This window comes from Paramormyrops kingsleyae, chromosome 24 (genome assembly GCF_048594095.1).
Source record: "Paramormyrops kingsleyae isolate MSU_618 chromosome 24, PKINGS_0.4, whole genome shotgun sequence".
Lineage (NCBI taxonomy): Eukaryota > Metazoa > Chordata > Actinopteri > Osteoglossiformes > Mormyridae > Paramormyrops > Paramormyrops kingsleyae.
Window position 1 is genome coordinate 15,545,992 of NC_132820.1, and position 18,523 is coordinate 15,564,514.

General features: G+C 44.1%; 1 protein-coding gene across 1 annotated transcript in view; it reads right to left on the bottom strand.

The window, feature by feature from the left end:
• LOC111857265 (MICOS complex subunit MIC26-like) overlaps positions 1–18,523 on the bottom strand; it is a 152,656-nt gene that overhangs the window by 123,676 nt on the left and 10,457 nt on the right. The gene's annotated exons all lie outside the window — the stretch shown is intronic.

The following is an 18,523-nucleotide window of genomic DNA, read 5'->3' on the forward strand; positions in this document are numbered from 1 at the left end:
CGCCTTCATTCACCTACTCAGTAATGACGAAATGTTTTATGAAAAAAAAACAGAACCAGCTATTGTCAGTGATAAAAACTTTAATTTAATGAACATTTTTTTTACTGAGACATTGAACACTAACATGACTAACGGAACTTCAAAATAATGCATGAGTGACCATATTCAAGCCAACTAACTTTTTAAAAATAACTAGACCGACTGTCCCGAGCCACTCAAACACTGTCCCGCCCAGTGCCGCGAGCCACTACGAACTGTCCCGCCCAGTGCCGCGAGCCACTACGAACTGTCCCGCAACACTTCCGCGAGCCACTACGAACTGTCCCGTGACAGCAGCTGCAGGACAGTACAGTTTATGCTCTAACTCCTTCTCCATTTTCGGCTAGAATAGCCGCTCTGAATAATTTAACCATGGAGGCGTGGCTAACGTAAAATTATGGGATGCGCTCATCAACCCAGACATCATGGACATAGCGACAGAGAAGTAAAAAACGGAAGAACTTGTTCTTGATTTTATAAGTTTATTGACTTTATTATGATCTAAACATACACAACAGGGCACAAAGGCAACTGAGGAAGAGGGCACTGCAAGTATCTGCCGGCAAGAACTTGTAAATATTCAGGGCAGCACGGCAAATTGCTAAGGCACGGCGGCTTTTGCCGTCGATAAATTCGATGATCAAATAAAATGGTCCCAGATAAAAGTTCTTCATTACTGGAGATTTTAATAAAAGGATATGTTGGTGACAAAGGGATGCCCTGGTGGAGTTAAACACCCACCAGGAACTAGTTAGACTTACTGCTGGTAATGTAGACCAAGCTCTCGCTCCGGTTTTACAGGGACCAGATGGACCTGCAACAACAAACGCCATACCCCTTACTCCCATAGTACCCCCATAGGACCCCCTGAGGGACACGGTCATATGCCTTTTCCAAGTCCACAAAACAATGTCTGGATGGGCAAACTCCCATGAACCCTCCAGTATCCTTGTGATTGTATACAGCTGGTCCACTGTTCTGCAGCCAGGATGGAATCCACATTGTTCCTCCTGGATTATATAACCAACTGGCGGACCCTCCTCTCCGGTGCCCTGGCATACATCTTAGGGATGCTGAAGTTGGGACACATCCTGTGGTCCCCTATCTTAAAGATTGGAACCACCACTCCAGTCTGCCAATCCAAAGGCACTGTCCCCGACATCCATGAAATGTTGAAGGTCGTGTCAGCCAAGACAGCTCAACACCATCAAGAGCTTCCAAGAACTCAGGGCAAATCTCACCCACCCCCAGAGCCTTACAGAGAGGGAGAATACCGCTTCTTTCAAAAACATTTATGACCTAAAGGTCAAAAAGGTCCCAGGTCAAAAGGTCACTTGGGTGGGGGCGGGATTTGGGTGTGGTTAGGGTGGTACGATGTGACGTCACGACTAGTGACGTTGGGAGAGTATTTTTAGTCTTATTATTTAAAAAAAATATTTTATTTATTATTTAATTATTTTAATTAATTTGTTATTTTATTTATTTTAATTTATTTAATTTATATTATTATTATTTTATTTCTGATGAGAGTGAATTGCGTGCTTATGAGTGGGGTTTTTGGTGGGAACATACGAGGGGGCTGAGCACGGGGCCGAGCACGGAGCCGAGCACGGATGAGCGCATAGCCAACCCCCTCCCCGCAAAATGGGCCTGGGGTTTTGTTTGGAGCAGCCCCGTGCTACGAGGGTTGAATAATTATTACCTGATGGAGTGTGAGCGTTTTTCCGAAACGGTCCGGCGGAGCGTGTACTTGGAGATTCTGCAAAGGAGAGCGACGTCGGAGAGCTGAGAGCTCTGCTGCGCGAGTCTGTGTGTGTGAGAAAATGAGACTGTGGGAAAATGGGTCTGTGAAAATGGGTCTGACGCTATCCTCGTCCAATAAATGCTTAGCAGCTGCAGTTTGGGGGGGTGTGCCTTTGTCTGTGTGTGTGTGTGAAAGCTGACACCCCAGCCCTCAAACTTACACAAGTTTGTGTTTTTCCTCATGCAGCCGTTGTATTACATCACCGTAGGTCAAATCCCGGTCAAGTGTAACTGGGCCACACATCAAATTGGACATTTTGTCTTCCAGTAAATTTTTTGTCAAGTTTTGGTTTTTCTGATAAGGCCGTAGGTCACCCCGGGTCAAACTGTAACTGGGCCACACATCAAATTTTTTTTTTTCTACTAGAAATGGTGCGGATAGAAAACTCCATAGAGTGAATATATTATTTCTTTTATACATGTGATAAACGCTATACATTAAAATAACTTTATTTTTTTCTATGTACGAGAGAGACGGCACGGAGCGGTCAAGAGAAAATCTACGCAAGACCTGAATCAGCAGTTATGGATGGAGCAACACCCCCTCCTATACCTCAAGCCTTATTAGATGAAATCGACAACAACAACAACAACGCTAATAATGGAAATGATGCGGTTTACTTTGCTCAACACGACTCCGACTCGCCACCCACGGCATCTAGTGAAGCGAGGGTCAAAGACCCCTGTTTCCTACCGTCCTTAGACATTTTTAACCTTCCTGTGCTGTTAGGTTCAGCACCGACCTGTTTTTAAGTTTAAAATGCATAAAAGCACCACATATATTTGTGCACACTCTTAAAACAAAAGGCTCCACATTGAACCTTTTAGCTTGGTACATATATGACACCCTCAAAAGGTTATATATAGAACCATTATAGAAGGTTCAATTAAAAGAAATAGCACCTTTTTGAAGGCAATGGTTCTATTTCCTCTGGTTAGAACACGTATAGTGCTATATAGCACCCCCAAGACCTCTTTTTTCTAAGAGTGATATATACTACATCAAAGCTTTTATGACATTGTCAGGAATCTCTATTTAAACTAAATAAATTAAAACAAAATCAAGGTAAGGCATGCCCATACTGTACATGTAAGGTAAGATAAGACCAGTTCAGTTTATTTATATAATTCTCTTGAGGTTTATTTTATCATAATTTTTTTATTGAAAATAAGAGGTATGCTGTCAAAAGAAAGGTCCAGAAAGCCACACCAAAAACATTAAAACCGTTCTTTTCATGGATAAGGAAGCCTAACAAGGTAACCAAGAGGTAAGAAACAAATTGGATGATAAATAATTGTTTTGAGGGTATCTTGTGGCTGATGTAAGACACGGCTTGGCACCGACCCGTCTAACATAAGAGACAGGAAGAGAAAGCTAACATAGCCCGAAGATTAAGCATGTTAAAATGAATGGCAATGAAACATTTTGTTACGTGTATGCAGCACAAGCGTGTTGTGCAAAGTTTTATGCATTCATTTTGCGAATCAGTTTTGAAATCTAATATGATCGTGGCTTTTATTTTACAAAAACAAAGTTGCAAAAATTGTGTAGGCTCTTTATCAAAGCAGATTTTATTTGCCACATGTATGTACAACACACACAATAAATAACTGTATAGGTTATTGCCGCCTCCATTTGCCTTGCTTACCGATAGATGGTAAAGTAAGAAAATGAAACTTCACTTTTCGCTCAGAAATCTCACTGCAAAGTGGATGACGACTGGTTCTGTTGAATTAGGCCTAAGTTTCATTAAGAGTCAAACACGGTGCAGCTCAGTTACTACTGTTAACTTAACATGCCGTCCTCAGTAAACATCTCAAATCAGGCGCCCGGATGCCTTAAGCATAGGCGGCGGGGTCACCTTGTAGGAAAACCATTTACTGAAAAGTCGTCTTTATTAAATAATAACTAAGGCTTTATTCTATATAAGTTTTTAATGTGTTTTAATGCGACTGCTAAATGCAGTTTACAAGCTCCTAATGTTATAAATAAAATGCTATTAACCAGGTGCACTCGAAGTTACAGCTTTTTATGCTTCAGCTAAAAAACATCCATCCATCCATCCATTTTCTCCCGTTTATCCGAGGTCGGGTCGCGGGGGCAGCAGTCTCAGCAGGGAAACCCAGACTTCCCTCTCCCCGGCCACTTCATCCAGCTCCTCTGGGGGAATCCCGAGGCGTTCCCAGGCCAGCCGAGAGACATAGTCCCTCCAGCGTGTCCTGGGTCTTCCCCGGGGCCTCCTCCCAGTGGGACATGCCCGGAATACCTCACCAGGGAGGTGTCCAGGAGGCATCCTAATCAGATGCCCGAGCCACCTCATCTGACTCCTCTCAATGCGGAGGAGCAGCGGCTCTACTCTGAGTCCCTCCCGAATGACCGAGCTCCTCACCCTATCTCTAAGGGAGAGCCCAGCCACCCTGCGGAGGAAACTCATTTCGGCCGCTTGCACTCGCGATCTCGTTCTTTCGGTCACTACCCATAGCTTGTGACCATAGGTGAGGGTAGGAACGTAGATCGACTGGTAAATCGAGAGTTTCGCCTTTTGGCTCAGCTCCTTCTTCACCATGACAGACCGATGCAGCGCCCGCATCACTGCGGACGCCGCACCGATCCGCCTGTCGACCTCCCGCTCCATCGTTCCCCCACTCGTGAACAAGACCCCGAGATACTTAAACTCCTCCACTTGCGGAAGGATCCCATCCCCGACCCGGAGAGAGCATTCTACCCTTTTCCGGCTGAGGACCATGGTCTCGGATTTGGAGGTGCTGATTCTCATCCCAGCCGCTTCACACTCGGCTGCGAACTGTCCCAACGAGAGCCGAAGGTCACGGTCCGATGAAGCCAACAGGACCACATCATCTGCAAAAAGCAGAGACCTAATCCTGAGGTCACCAAACCGGACACCCTCAATGCCCTGGCTGCGCCTAGAAATTCTGTCCATAAAAGTTATGAACAGAATCGGTGACAAAGGACAGCCCTGACGGAGTCCAACCCTCACCAGAAACAAGTCCGACTTATTGCCGCTCATGCGGACCAGACTCTGGCACCGGTCATACAGGGATCGAACAGCCCTTAAAAGGAAGCCCGGCACCCCATACTCCCGGAGCACCCCCCACAGGACTCCCCGAGGGACACAGTCGAATGCCTTCTCCAAGTCCACAAAACACATGTAGACTGGTTGGGCAAACTCCCATGAACCCTCCAGAACCCTGCGGAGAGTATAGAGCTGGTCCACTGTTCCACGGCCGGGGCGAAAACCACACTGCTCCTCCTGAATCCGAGGTTCGACAGTCCGGCGGACCCTCCCCTCCAGAACCCCCGAATAGACCTTACCAGGGAGACTGAGGAGTGTGATCCCCCTATAGTTGGAGCACACCCTCTGGTCCCCTTTCTTGAAGAGGGGGACCACCACCCCGGTCTGCCAGTCCAGAGGAACTGCCCCCGATGTCCACGTGATGCTGCAGATGCGTGTTAACCAAGACAGCCCCACAGCATCCAGAGCCTTCAGGAACTCTGGGCGGATCTCATCCACCCCTGGGGCTCGACCGCCGAGGAGCTTTTTAACTACCTCAGCGACCTCCGCCCCCGAGATAGGGGAGTCCACACCCAAGTCCCCATACTCTGCTTCCACATCGGAAGGCGTGTTGGTGGGATTGAGGAGGTCTTCGAAGTACTCCCTCCACCGACCCAAAACGTCCTGGGTTGAGGTCAGCAGCACCCCATCCCCACCATAAACAGTGTTGATGTTGCACCGCTTTCCCACCCGGAGCCGCCGGATGGTGGACCAGAATCGCCTCGAAGCCGTCCGGAAGTCGTTTTCCATGGCCTCACCAAACTCCTCCCAAACCCGGGTTTTTGCCTCAGCGACCGCCGAAGCCGCATCCCGCTTGGCCTGCCGGTACCCGTCAGCTGCCTCTGGAGTCCCACAGGCTAAATAGGCCCGATAGGACTCCTTCTTCAGCTTGACGGCATCCCTCACCACTGGTGTCCACCAGCGGGTTCGCGGATTGCCGCCGTGACAGGCACCGACTACCTTACGGCCACAGCTCCGGTCAGCCGCCTCCACAATGGAGGCGCGGAACATGGCCCATTCGGACTCAATATCCCCCGCCTCCCCCGGGACATGGGAAAAGTTCTGCCGGAGGTAGGAGTTGAAACTCCTCCTGACAGGGTATTCAGCCAGACGTTCCCAGCAGACCCTCACTATACGCTTGGGCCTGCCAGGCCTGGCCGGCTTCCTCCCCCACCAGCGGAGCCAACCCACCACCAGGTAGTGATCAGTTGACAGCTCCGCCCCTCTCTTCACCCGAGTGTCCAAGACATGCGGCCGCAAGTCCGACGACACGACTACAAAGTCGATCATCGAACTGCGGCCTAGGGTGTCCTGGTGCCAAGTGCACATATGAACACCCTTATGCCTGAACATGGTGTTCATTATGGACAATCCGTGGCGAGCACAGAAGTCCAACAACAGAACACCACTCGGGTTCAGATCGGGGGGGCCGTTCCTCCCAATCACGCCACTCCAGGTCTCACTGTCATTGCCCACGTGAGCATTGAAGTCCCCCAGCAGAACAAGAGAGTCCCCAGAAGGAATGCTCTCCAACACCCCTTCCAGAGACTCTAAAAAGGGTGGGTACTCTGAACTGCCGCTCGGCGCATATGCGCAAACAACAGTCAGAACCCGTCCCCCCACCCGAAGGTGAAGGGAGGCTACCCTCTTGTCCACCGCGGTAAACCTGCTGAAAAAAAAAAGCTGAATTTTGGAAAAGTCAGCATATAATGAATGGAAAGAATGGTTACAGATTCGTTGATACAGAAAATGCTGCTGGATCGTTCTTTCACGGCGGAGACATTCTCTTGCGATGGACCTGACCCTACACTGGGTGCATGGGGACCATTGCTGAAGTAAGGATCTAATGCGTAGGTGTCGAGTCTCATGGTTAAAAGCCCCAGTCCCCGTGTGGCTCAGGGTTCAAAAGCTGGTAAAGATTGGTAGATTCCACGAGAGGTACCCCTTTAAATATGCTTCATTCCCACCACCCCTCAAAAATCAGTACATTTTAAAAACATGACCGTGCTGCATACATATAACAAAAACATATGTACAATTTTTATTTTGATGAATAAAACACCTTTACATGTTACATTTTAAAATTCATTTGATAAATGCACATGTCACGCCCCGCTCCGTCCGCTCCTGATGTGTGCCACGCCCACCTCGTTACCTCGTGTTCAGCCCTGAGTGAGATCACCTGTGTCCTGTTAGGTCTAGCTTGTCTTTTGTATTTAGTCCTCATCTGAGTCAGTCTTCCCCAGATCTGTCATTGTATTGTCCGTCGATGTCCGTCTGTCATGCAATAAACCCACGTTTACCTGACTTCCTGGCTGCTCTCGCCTGCTTCCCTGCTCGCCTCCAAGCCGAACGTGACAGCACACAAACATTTTTGTACAAGTTTGAAAAATAAAACACACGTATACATTTTAAAACCCTTGTGCAACTGAAAATAAAAAAATTCATGTTACATTAACAAAATCTGCTTTGATAAAGAGCCTACAAAATTTTTGCAACTTTGTTTTTGTAAAATAAAAGCTACGATCATATTAGATTTCAAAACTGATTCGCAAAATGAATGCATAAAACTTTGTACAAACACGCTTGCGCTGCATACGCGTAACAAAATGTTTCATTGCCTTTCATTTTAACACGCTTAACCTTCGGCCTATGTTAGCTTTCTGTTCCTGTCTCTTATGTTAGACGGGTCGGTGCCAGGCCGTGTCTTACATCAGCCACAAGATACCCTCAAAACAATTATTTATCATCCAATTTGTTTCTTACCTCTTGGTTACCTTGTTAGGCTTCCTTATCCATGAAAAGAAATGTTTTAATATTTTTGGTGTGGCTTTCTGGACCTTTCTTTTGACAGCATACCTCTTATTTTCAATAAAAAAATAATGATAAAATAAACCTCAAGAGAATTATATAAATAAACTGAACTGGTCTTATCTTACCTTACATGTATGGGCATGCCTTAATTTGATTTTGTTTTAATTTATTTAGTTTAAATAGAGATTCCTGACAATGTCATAAAAGCTTTGATGTAGTATATATCACTCTTAGAAAAAAGAGGTCTTGGGGGTGCTACAGTATATAGCACTATACGTGTTCTAACCAGAGGAAATAGAACCATTGCCTTCAAAAAGGTGCTATTTCTTTTAATTGAACCTTCTATAATGGTTCTATATATAACCTTTTGAGGGTGTCATATATGTACCAAGCTAAAAGGGTCAATGTGGAGCCTTTTGTTTTAAGAGTATGCACAAATATATGTGGTGCTTTTATGCATTTTAAACTTAAAAACAGGTCGGTGCTGAACCTAACAGCACAGGAAGGTTAAAAATGTCTAAGGACGGTAGGAAACAGGGGTCTTTGACCCTCGCTTCACTAGATGCCGTGGGTGGCGAGTCGGAGTCGTGTTGAGCAAAGTAAACCGCATCATTTCCATTATTAGCGTTGTTGTTGTTGTTGTCGATTTCATCTAATAAGGCTTGAGGTATAGGAGGGGGTGTTGCTCCGTCCATAACTGCTGATTCAGGTCTTGCGTAGATTTTCTCTTGACCGCTCCGTGCCGTCTCTCTCGTACATAGAAAAAAAAAAAGTTATTTTAATGTATAGCGTTTATCACATGTATAAAAGAAATAACATATTCGCTCTATGGAGTTTTCTATCCGCACCGTCTCTAGTAGAAAAAAAAACAACTATTATTAGAATTAGTTATTTTTAATGTATAACAGAAATAATATTATACTCACTCTGTGCAAGTCGCGTGTAGTTTTCTTTTTTCTTTTTCCAGCGAGGTAAGGCCATAGATGATCTTTGGGGGGTACATGTGTTTCTTTACCAAAGCAGGAGGAAAAGCGGTACGGTGTCCTGTAATAAAAATATCTGCGGCTGGTTGCGATCCTTTTAGGTTTTTCTTAGGATTCTTTAAGGAGAAATATACAGCCTCAGGGTTCCCCCTGGAGTTTGATTTCTACTAATCAAATTCTTCACTTTTTTTCAGCATCCGTTTTTTGTAGTCACTCTCTCGCCGCTTCTTAATAAATTAATCATTAAACTCACTGAATATACATCTCTTGTTCATTTTTTTTCTGCAGTTCGGAGAAGTAGAAAGAAGAGATGTAGTAGGCCCATTGACTGTCAATGAGAACAGGAAGAAAAGACAACCATTGTTTTTCACATGATCCTTTTATTTAACTGAAAACAATAATTACAAGATTTAATTTTATAGACTAGAACAAAGAATTACATCATAAATGATTCAAACTGAACCAGGGGGAGAAATATACATTCATTCTCAACCCATACATGTTCATTTAAAAAAACAAAACAAAACACCTTAGCAAATTTCTAATAGTACATGTAATTGACCATGTTCCACCTCAAGTTGATCACAGATGTACACAAGAAATGTATGCAGCAGTAGTTTAATGCTGGTAGACATGTAGGAAAAATTGGGTCAACTTGAAGTGGGCCTGGGTATTAGTGGAGAAAATACAGTAATTTAAATCACTGAATTGATCAGCCTAGCAGTGCACTTGACAAAATACAATAGCTGATGTTACACCTAGCTTACACCCATACAGTACATCAATCCATCCTTAGTCTTTCAAAAACCTTCTACCTGTAAAATTTGCTCTGGCAGGGTTCACCCAGTACCTAAATGCCCTCTTAAAATCAAATCTGTCCATATCTAGAACTGAGGGGGTATCAAGAGATATCTGCAACAACAAGTTAGCTTCACTTACATTCAGACGGTTTCTGACTGGGGTTTTAATGAGGTTATATTGACTAAAACCCCGCTCACAGTCTACACTTGAAACAGATACTGTCAAAGCAATGCTCAACAGTTTTGTGATTCGAGGAAAATCATCAAGGAATGGAGACTTGTTAGCAAGAACTACCTCACACATTTCATTAAAAGATTTACATCTAAACTCCTTGTTCAACTGGTGTTTAAAGACTGACCACTCAGTTACCAAGGCATCAGGATCAATAATGGCTGGCGTGTCACCTCTCATATGCCCATAGTGGAGATTGATTGTCTTAATTTTATCAGCCCCATAATCACCAATTTTGTCATTAGGGGGAAGTTTCTCTGGGTCAAAGATGAGAAAGGCACCAAGGACCCCACTATCTGGGAATCTAGACCCAAGATTTTCTATAAGCCTTCTTAGGAATTCATCCTTGACCTTTTCAAACTTCTCCCTGCTAGACATACTGTCTCTGACATCATGACCTTGCCACTGAAAGGTGCCAGCCTTCACCGTCTGGTTCCTGCTCGGGTAAAGAATCATAAAAGTGCTGGAGGTTTGGACCTGGAGCATTCAACAGAGCAGAAAGTGCTGAAATGTGGGAGTCTAAAGACTGTTTTGCATAGATGAAACTCAAGTTCTTTTTCTAAAACACCCTGCAGAGTCTTCCTGTGATAGTGAGTACATCTGTCATCATGTGTGTGACTGCAATGAATTCCAAACAAGAAATGGGCTTCAAAAGGGTCTGGTTTTTATCAGAAATCAGTGCAGTAATTAGGGCTTTGAGATTTTTCAAAACAGCTTGGACAGCCCCCTCAAAACTTAGCCACCTTGTGTCGAACACCTCTTTGAATTTTATTTGTGCTTGTTCAAAAACCACCTGAATATCTTTCAGCACTTTCTGCCTAGGATGAGAGTAATGATAGTATTTGAAAATACCATTGAGAGTCTCTTGATATTTATCAAGGTACTGCACAGAATGTGCTGCCTGGGACACAGCTAAACTCAAACGATGTGCTAAGCAGTGAACAGCTACAAGAGAAGGACAGAGCTGTTTCAGTCTAGTTACCACTCCTGACCTGATGCCAACCATTACTGAAGCTCCATCGCTTGCCACAGCAACACACTTTGTGAGGTCAATTGCATAATCAGCAAAGATTTTGACGACAGTGTTGAAAATTACCTCAGCTGTCCCGCCATCTAATTCCGTCACACATAGGAATCTTGTCTTTGAGATGCCCTGAACCTGATATTTGACATAGATAATCAATGTTTTTTCAGGAGCGCGGTTGGTGGATTCATCTAAGATAATGCCGAATTTGCCACTGTCTCTAAGTTCGTCAATCAGATCTTCCAACACAACCCTGGCAAGCGCCCTCTGAAAATCCTTTATTGAAGAATCGTGCCGATAAGAAGTATTAGAATTGACATTCAGTTCCTTGAGGAATGAGGATTTTACACCTTGTAAAATCTGAAAATCAACTAAGTCTGCGAAGTCATCATTCGGTCGATTTTTTTTTGCCAGATAATAAACTGTACGAAGTGCATACACTATGGCATTCTGCTCAGAATCCCGCTGCTTCTCGATCAAACGATCCATGGAACCCGCCTGCGAACGCTGGGCCTTTGCGTCTACGTGGTCATCTATGCATTCATAATTTATGATATTATCGCTAAGGAGAGAAGCACCCCTAGTGAAAGAATTGACTTTCCCGGTATTTACACACCAGTCACAAAACAGTGTATTTGTCTTGGAGTCATGCCTGATCCAAGGGTACTTCAATTTCCATTCGGGTTTGAACTGCGATTTTTTAAGGCGTTTTTCTCTATCGACAGCCAACTCACTGGCGGCCTTCCTCTTCGGCGCCCGACTCTGTTCATCAGTTCATCAGATGTAGAAGACGTTTGACTCAACGACCGTTCAGTGCGAGGTGCACCGTTATCAGCACCTTTTGCAGCCTTAGAGAACCCGAATGCTAAAAGTCCAGGCTGTTTCGACATGATTCACTCATCTGACAGGTGCTAGCTTGGCGGGGAAATACTAAAAAAGTACATCCGGGTACAAAGCATGGGGAATCCCGTCTTCCATATTTGGAACAAGCCACACTGTGATTGGTCAACTAACGGCATGGGCGAGTCTACTTGATAAGGTTGGGAGAATCGTGAATACTGTGTAAAAATTTGCGTGCTGGCGTGCTGAAAACATGATGTATAGTATGCATTTCGGAAATAATGTTCTAATTACTATATATATAAGGTAAGCTAATACTTTCCCGGTGTTTCATAGTACCTTTGAGAGGGACATTCTAAAACGCTTAATGTGAAAACGCTTAAGGTGGTTTAATGTACCAAAATAGCGACCAATAATCACCAAATTTTGCACACACACATCTGGTCAAAGACTTTCACCTGACAAAAAATCAAAACCGAAATACAAGGAATATGGACTTTATTTTACGTTAAGTGTTTTCCCCTCCATTGATGCCCATTATAAGGAAAAGGCAAAGTACCAAGACAGCCACCAAAAATCACCAAATTTCTCACACATATATCTGGCCATAAACACTTTCACCTGACAAAAAATCTAAACCGAAATATAAGGAATATGGACTTTATTTTACATTAAGCCTTTTCCTTATAATGGGCATCAATGGAGGGGAAAACGCTTAACGTAGTATAAAGTCCTTATTCTTAGGTGTGTGGGCGACCAGGGGTGTAAATAACGGTCCTATCAGAAAAACCAAAACTTGACACAAAATTTACTGGAAGTCAAAATGTCCAATTTGATGTGTGGCCCCAGTTACACTTGACCAGGATTTGACCTACGGTGATGTAATACAACGGCTGCATGAGGAAGCAAGATTTTATAGTTTTTTTTGAAGCTGGATAATTTTTGTCCGCTGTCAGTTAGCGAGCGGAGGGTACGTGACTGCTTGCAAAGCGAAGGGGGAGCCGGGGATAAGGTGAGAGTTTGGTGTTGCTGGTGAAGCCAAGTAACCTACAGAGGAGCGGACGGGATCGCCATTGTTGAGCCTAAAGAGGGATCTTCAGGACGCTACCGTTAGGTGAGGGAGAGGAGAGCTTTACCTGCCATCCTGTGACATCCTCCTGCTTCCCTTCCCAACGTGGCAGATCGGTAACGCTGGTTTGTGGCTATTTCAGTGTCGGAAAAGTATTATTTTTTGATGTTTGTTCAAAGGATTGAAAAAAGGATGCTTTGCTGGTGTGAATCAGGGACTGGAAAGTGACTTAAGAGGTGAACAAAATATGCAATACGTCTATATGTAAAACGGTTTTGTGTGATTTGCTGACGGGGTTGTTGCTTAAACCGTCTGTGAATCTGTGTGTTAGGTATTTTTGTTTTAAATGTATATGTACATTATGTTTAATGGGTTTTGATATTATTAATGATTGTTAACCTTTTGATTGTTGGTTCAGCAACATTATTGATCCTAATTTAATTTTCGAAAAAAACCTCATCTGCTGAAGTGAAGGTAAATAAAGAGTACCAAAGTTTAGACGTATTGAGGGATAAGGTTCTGTTAAATGCTTTCTGACCCCAAATACAGCTTCCTGGCAGTGGGGGCATCTCATCCATTCTGTTAGGTTTGGGGAGCGTGGGAGAAAGCTGTTAGGCCTTTAGCTAAGTGGCCCAGCATGCTTACACTTTCCAGGGCATCACCGTGCATGAGGCAACTCCTGGAGCCCACCTCACCACATCTTTCTGCATACTCACTTAACATTCTGCAGGGTAGAGTGGATTCAGACATACCTGCACTAGTAGGTACAGAGATCAAAAGTACTGGGGATGGAGACCCAGATCTTGTCACCATTCAGTTTTCCCAGGTGGGTGGTTACTTCCACTTTCCCCCACAAGGAGAGGCGGTTGGCCTCGCCACACTGTGCAGAGCAGATAGCAAGAAGCAAAATAATAAATGTTTCCAAAACTGAAATGATCCTCTTGCTTCTCTTACAGAATTATTTTCTTTGTGTCTTGGAGGTGAGGAGAGGTGTGAATAGCCAGGTATGAATGGCTCATTCATACACATAAGATGAGGGCTCCTACATATTCAGTGAGCGGCCACCAGAAATAGTGACACGAGTTAGCTTTCTTATTTATCCAACTGAATGTTGCAACTACACCATTTAGTCATCTTTGTGTAGGCAAGACTTTGGTGATCTGATATCTGGGATCAAAACAAACTTCCACCATTGCTTACTGTTACTTTTATTAATGTTTCTGCAAGTGTTCCAAACTGCATTTTGCAATGTCTATACTTTGATATCAAATTACACTCTTCACATAAATCTGACATATTTGCAAAGTACACTAAGATTAAGATGATTTTAATGCCAAAACAAATATACAAGAAATAATTTGCCATGAATTACGTTTATGATATTAAATGAAATGCCCCAGTCAGTGAAAGTGTGTTCCCTACCCCTAGACCCCAGAGGGTTAAACGGGTCGAGTGTCCGGAAGTGAAATATAACTGTAAATAAAATGAAAACTAAGCACTTCAAACTATCTTTCACCACAAATAATTCATAAACCGTCACAGTATTAAGACAAAACACATTTTTCTATGAATATGACTGTCATGCTCTCAAATAGCTTGCTCACTCCTCGCAGAAAAATGTCAGTCGGCATTCTGTATGTCACGCCCACGCAGGCGGGACCCACCGGGTGCGCAGCATTACAGCTGATTAGTGGACTTTCAATAGAGACCGAGAAGCCTCTGCACGTTGCGAAGTATTGAGCCAAATGACTTTGAGCCATACTGAGCAATTCTGTGTCTTTCGTCTGCCCGATTTCCCACGCCAATTCAGTCTGCCTAGTGTGTTCTCCTTACCAGTTTTCCTTTCCTTTCCCAGACCCGCTCCCGTACCTGACCTACTTTCGCTGCCGAGACAGGTGTTGTGCCAAAAAGTGACTGTCTGCCACAGCCTGTTCAGGACGCATCGCAGTTTCTGTGCGACTAAGGCGGGTAATTTCGATATCAAATTGTCTTTAAGTGCAAAAACTATACAGTACATGTATCTCCGAGATAACAGCGAAGGTATGTCTTTGTCAGATTTAAAGTTTCAATTAATTTCAAGGGCAAAGCTGTCAGCTACATGGGACACTGGAGTATCTCTCTGCTGTACATACTGAAATAATTCAATGAAGCGACAGGAATGGGCAGAAAGTGCAACCCTGGGTAGCTACACAAATTCAGCTAGCAGATGGTGCTGCGTGCATTCCGATGGGGACCATATGGTTGAGTATTGGCTTTCAGGGCCCATGTTATTACCATTGGTTTGTTGTGATCTCTCAGTTAACTTGTTCTTGCATCTTGGGCATGGATTTCATGCTGAGAATTTCCGTCAGCATCAATGTCCCAGCAAGAACTGTCACAATAAATACCCAGTGTGATGCTGAAATAGCTGTGCAAAGCCCAGTTGAACAGGACCTGGTGGAGTTTGAACAGGGTGGTAAAGCCCTTATGTGCATAGGGGACTGGAGAGTAAACCTCAGAGAAAGTTGCAGAAGCCTGTCTGGAGTCTGAACAAAAAGAGCAACTCCAGGACCTTTTGGAAAGGTTCACCAACTTGTTTGATGGCCACCTTAGCTGCACCTCTCTTGCCAAACAGGTCATTACTACTGGAGATGCAAAGCCTGTACACCTTGCTCCATAGCGCACATCATCTGGGAAAAAAACAGATTATCAAGAAGCACATTCAGACGATGCTATCAGAGAGGGTTATTGTCCCAAAGCCATTTGGTGAATCCAGGTTCTGTGTCGATTACCGTGCTTTGAATCATCTCACTACCAAGGATTCTTACCCCCTTCCGAGTCGATCAATCTCTGAATTTCCTAGCCAGAGGCAAGTACATAAACACAATTGACATAGCTAGAGGGTATTAGCAAGTTGAGGTGGAGGAGGCTTCATGGCCAACAACTGATTTTGTTTCCCATTATGGACAATTCCAGTTCAAGGTGCTCCCTTTTGGGCTAGCAAATGCACCAGTCATCTTCCAAAGACTGATGAATTCTGTTCTGCCAGGCCTCGTATACAAGACTTGTTCTACAGATCTGGCCATTAAAAATGCGTCTATTTTCATGCGGCAGCCTGCAATTCGTCACGCGTGATCACGGGTCTCCCTGCAAGCGCTTTTTCAGATTTTTTTAAAACGTTGTTGCGCTTCATATAATATCCACCAGGTGGTGCAAGGAACAACATTCTGTAGCCAAACAACATGGCCAGCTCTAGGGGGCGTTGGTCACAAATACCATTGTTAACAATAGTTCAGTGATTCCATCTTTCCTGAAAGTATGGTTCAAACGGACATTCACAAATAGCATTGCAAACTTACGTGGTTGGAACTACAGCTCTCGACCTGTGGTTATAATCATAGTTTCTCACTAGTACGATGTTGAATTGCTAAAAAATTATGCTCTTGGGTGCAACAATCAAGCTAACATGCTGTACAATCTACCTGTATATCAGGAGTGGGGAAACTTTTTTATATCAAGGGCCATACTAAATTATTGAACATAGATGAAAACATAGATAGTGTGGTGAGTGTTGTGGAGAGTATTTGCTGTGTGATTGTTAATGGGTTGCACCTGGAGGGGGGGAGGGTTGGCTTTTTAAAGGGGGTTGGAATAGATTGAGGGGTGTTGTTTCTTTCTTGGGTTGGTTTGGTGGAGAAAGGACCGATGTGGTTCGGGAGGGGGGGAATCCCTTGGCTGTCCGCGGTTAATGTTGAGGGAAATGTGGTGGGTCCGTCGCTGATATTAGATTGGCCGCGGGCGAAGATAAGCAGGCAAGAGTGAGGTGGGGGGGTGAGTGTGTAGGGAAGTTAGTTATGCGGGGGCGATAGGGAGCCGTGGAGCGAAGTGAGTTTTGGGAGTGGAGCCTCTTCCTTTTTTGGGGTGGGGGGGGCTGTATTGCCTCTCTCCTGAGAAGTAACCGTCCTTTTAAAGGTTTTTCTGTCTTTCGTATGAATGTGTACGGTTGTGTGTCGATGACCCTCTTTTAGCCGGGGTTCGTAGTAGGGTTCGTTGAGGGTGGGGAATGAGACTGACGGGGGTGATTTGGGTGATACACAGAGTACAGTGCTTTTTCCCTCACTAGATGTGTGTATTTATAATTATGGATTTTGTTGGACGTGACCTGCTGTTGTGGAGTTAACACGTGTGATGTATTGCCCCCTACTGTCCGGTGTTGCCCTCTGGAAAGGATTGTGATCCCGGCTATTAACTAAATTAAATAAAGTAATATTCTATTTATACCCTTGGCTTTGGTGTCTGGACCTCCCCAGATAAATTATAAAAAAAGGTGGTGGCAGCGGTTACCAGTGAACCCGTTTAAGTTGTAGCGGACATAGGAGTTTTAGTTCGCTACACTTATTACAATATCACTAACCTCTCTTTTTTAAACAATGCAGTTAGTCCCTTTTTTCTGGCCAAGCATGACTGAAGCTCAATCGGTGGAAAGGCCACTAAACTTGTCAAATGGTACAGTAATTCAAATTTGTTCATTGCCAAAACAACTTGCTCAAACAAATCATCACCTTTGGTATGGCAAGTATGGCTTGCAAAGACAGCAATGCCTCGGTCGTTTCAAACTCAGCAGTGATTCCGCGCTCAAAGATGGCTATTTGGGCAGTATTTGTTATGTCTGTTGTTTCACCGCAGGCCAGAGAGAAAAGTGGATTTTTTCCCCGGTGTCATTGTTTCTCACGCCATATCGTCATTATGTCTCGCGCCATATCGGTAATTCATTCTGTATGTAATGGCAAGGTATTTATAATTTCGTTTCTTTTTTAAGTTAATTTAGGAAAAAAAAAAAGTTTGGAGCATTTTTTTCGTTAAACGTAAGCTTTTTGTTTCTTAAAGTAAAGACCAAGCGGCAGACAGTGAGTTGACCTACTCTTTTTCAATTTGCCTTCTCAAATCACGAATTGGATAAAATAAAATCGATAGAGGTAAAATAATAGATATAAATAATAATAGATATAAATGTGCGCTATTAGGTGCATATCCAATCATTTGTGCGGAGAGTGAAAGGTAAAACACGTTTTTCGGACATGAAGACGCACGAGCGATCAGAAATTCATTATAAATTTCAACATTTTAAAGCAACATCAAATGAAGATATGCATGTTTGAGAGGTAGCTGGTCTTTTTCATACCATATATATAATTTTAGATACACTTGATTTGATTGATTTGGGTAGAGAGGAGAAATATAAACTATAGTTTTAGGAGTGTTAACAATTTCTTTTATGTATTATTATTATTATTATTAATAGTAGTAGTAGTATTATTTTCTTTAGATTTGTTTTTGCGTTTTTGGTGCTGTTTATTATAATGGTGCGCATGGGGTCTTTTCACACCCCCGTTCTCTGTTCACCATCTGGGGCCGGGGGCTGGGAGGAGCTGGCCGTCCGGTCGGGGTCTGGGCTGGTGGGCTTCTCGGCTGCTGTGGGGTCCGGGGTGGTCTTCTTGTCCCCATGCCAGAGGAAAAAAGGGATCCATCTCCGAGGTCTGGTGGCGGATTGCCCCTCTGGGGGCGGTGGTGCCTAGATCTCGGAGTATAGAGTATATATGGGGAGTGTGAGTGTGTGTACGGCGTTCATTTCTGTGTCTTCATGTTGGGCGAATGGGTGAATATTTGTTTATGTGTGCATGAGGGTGGGAACGTATGCTTGTGTATGTGTGTGCCTGTCTGTCTATACGTATGTGTCAGGTTGGGTCTTAGACTCCACCTGAAATAACATCTCAGGCTCTATTACCCCCCGCCACACTCCCTGCTGGTGGATGAGGCCCCCGGCCGCCGATGCGTTGGTGGTTCTCGATGTCTGGGGCTGGATGCT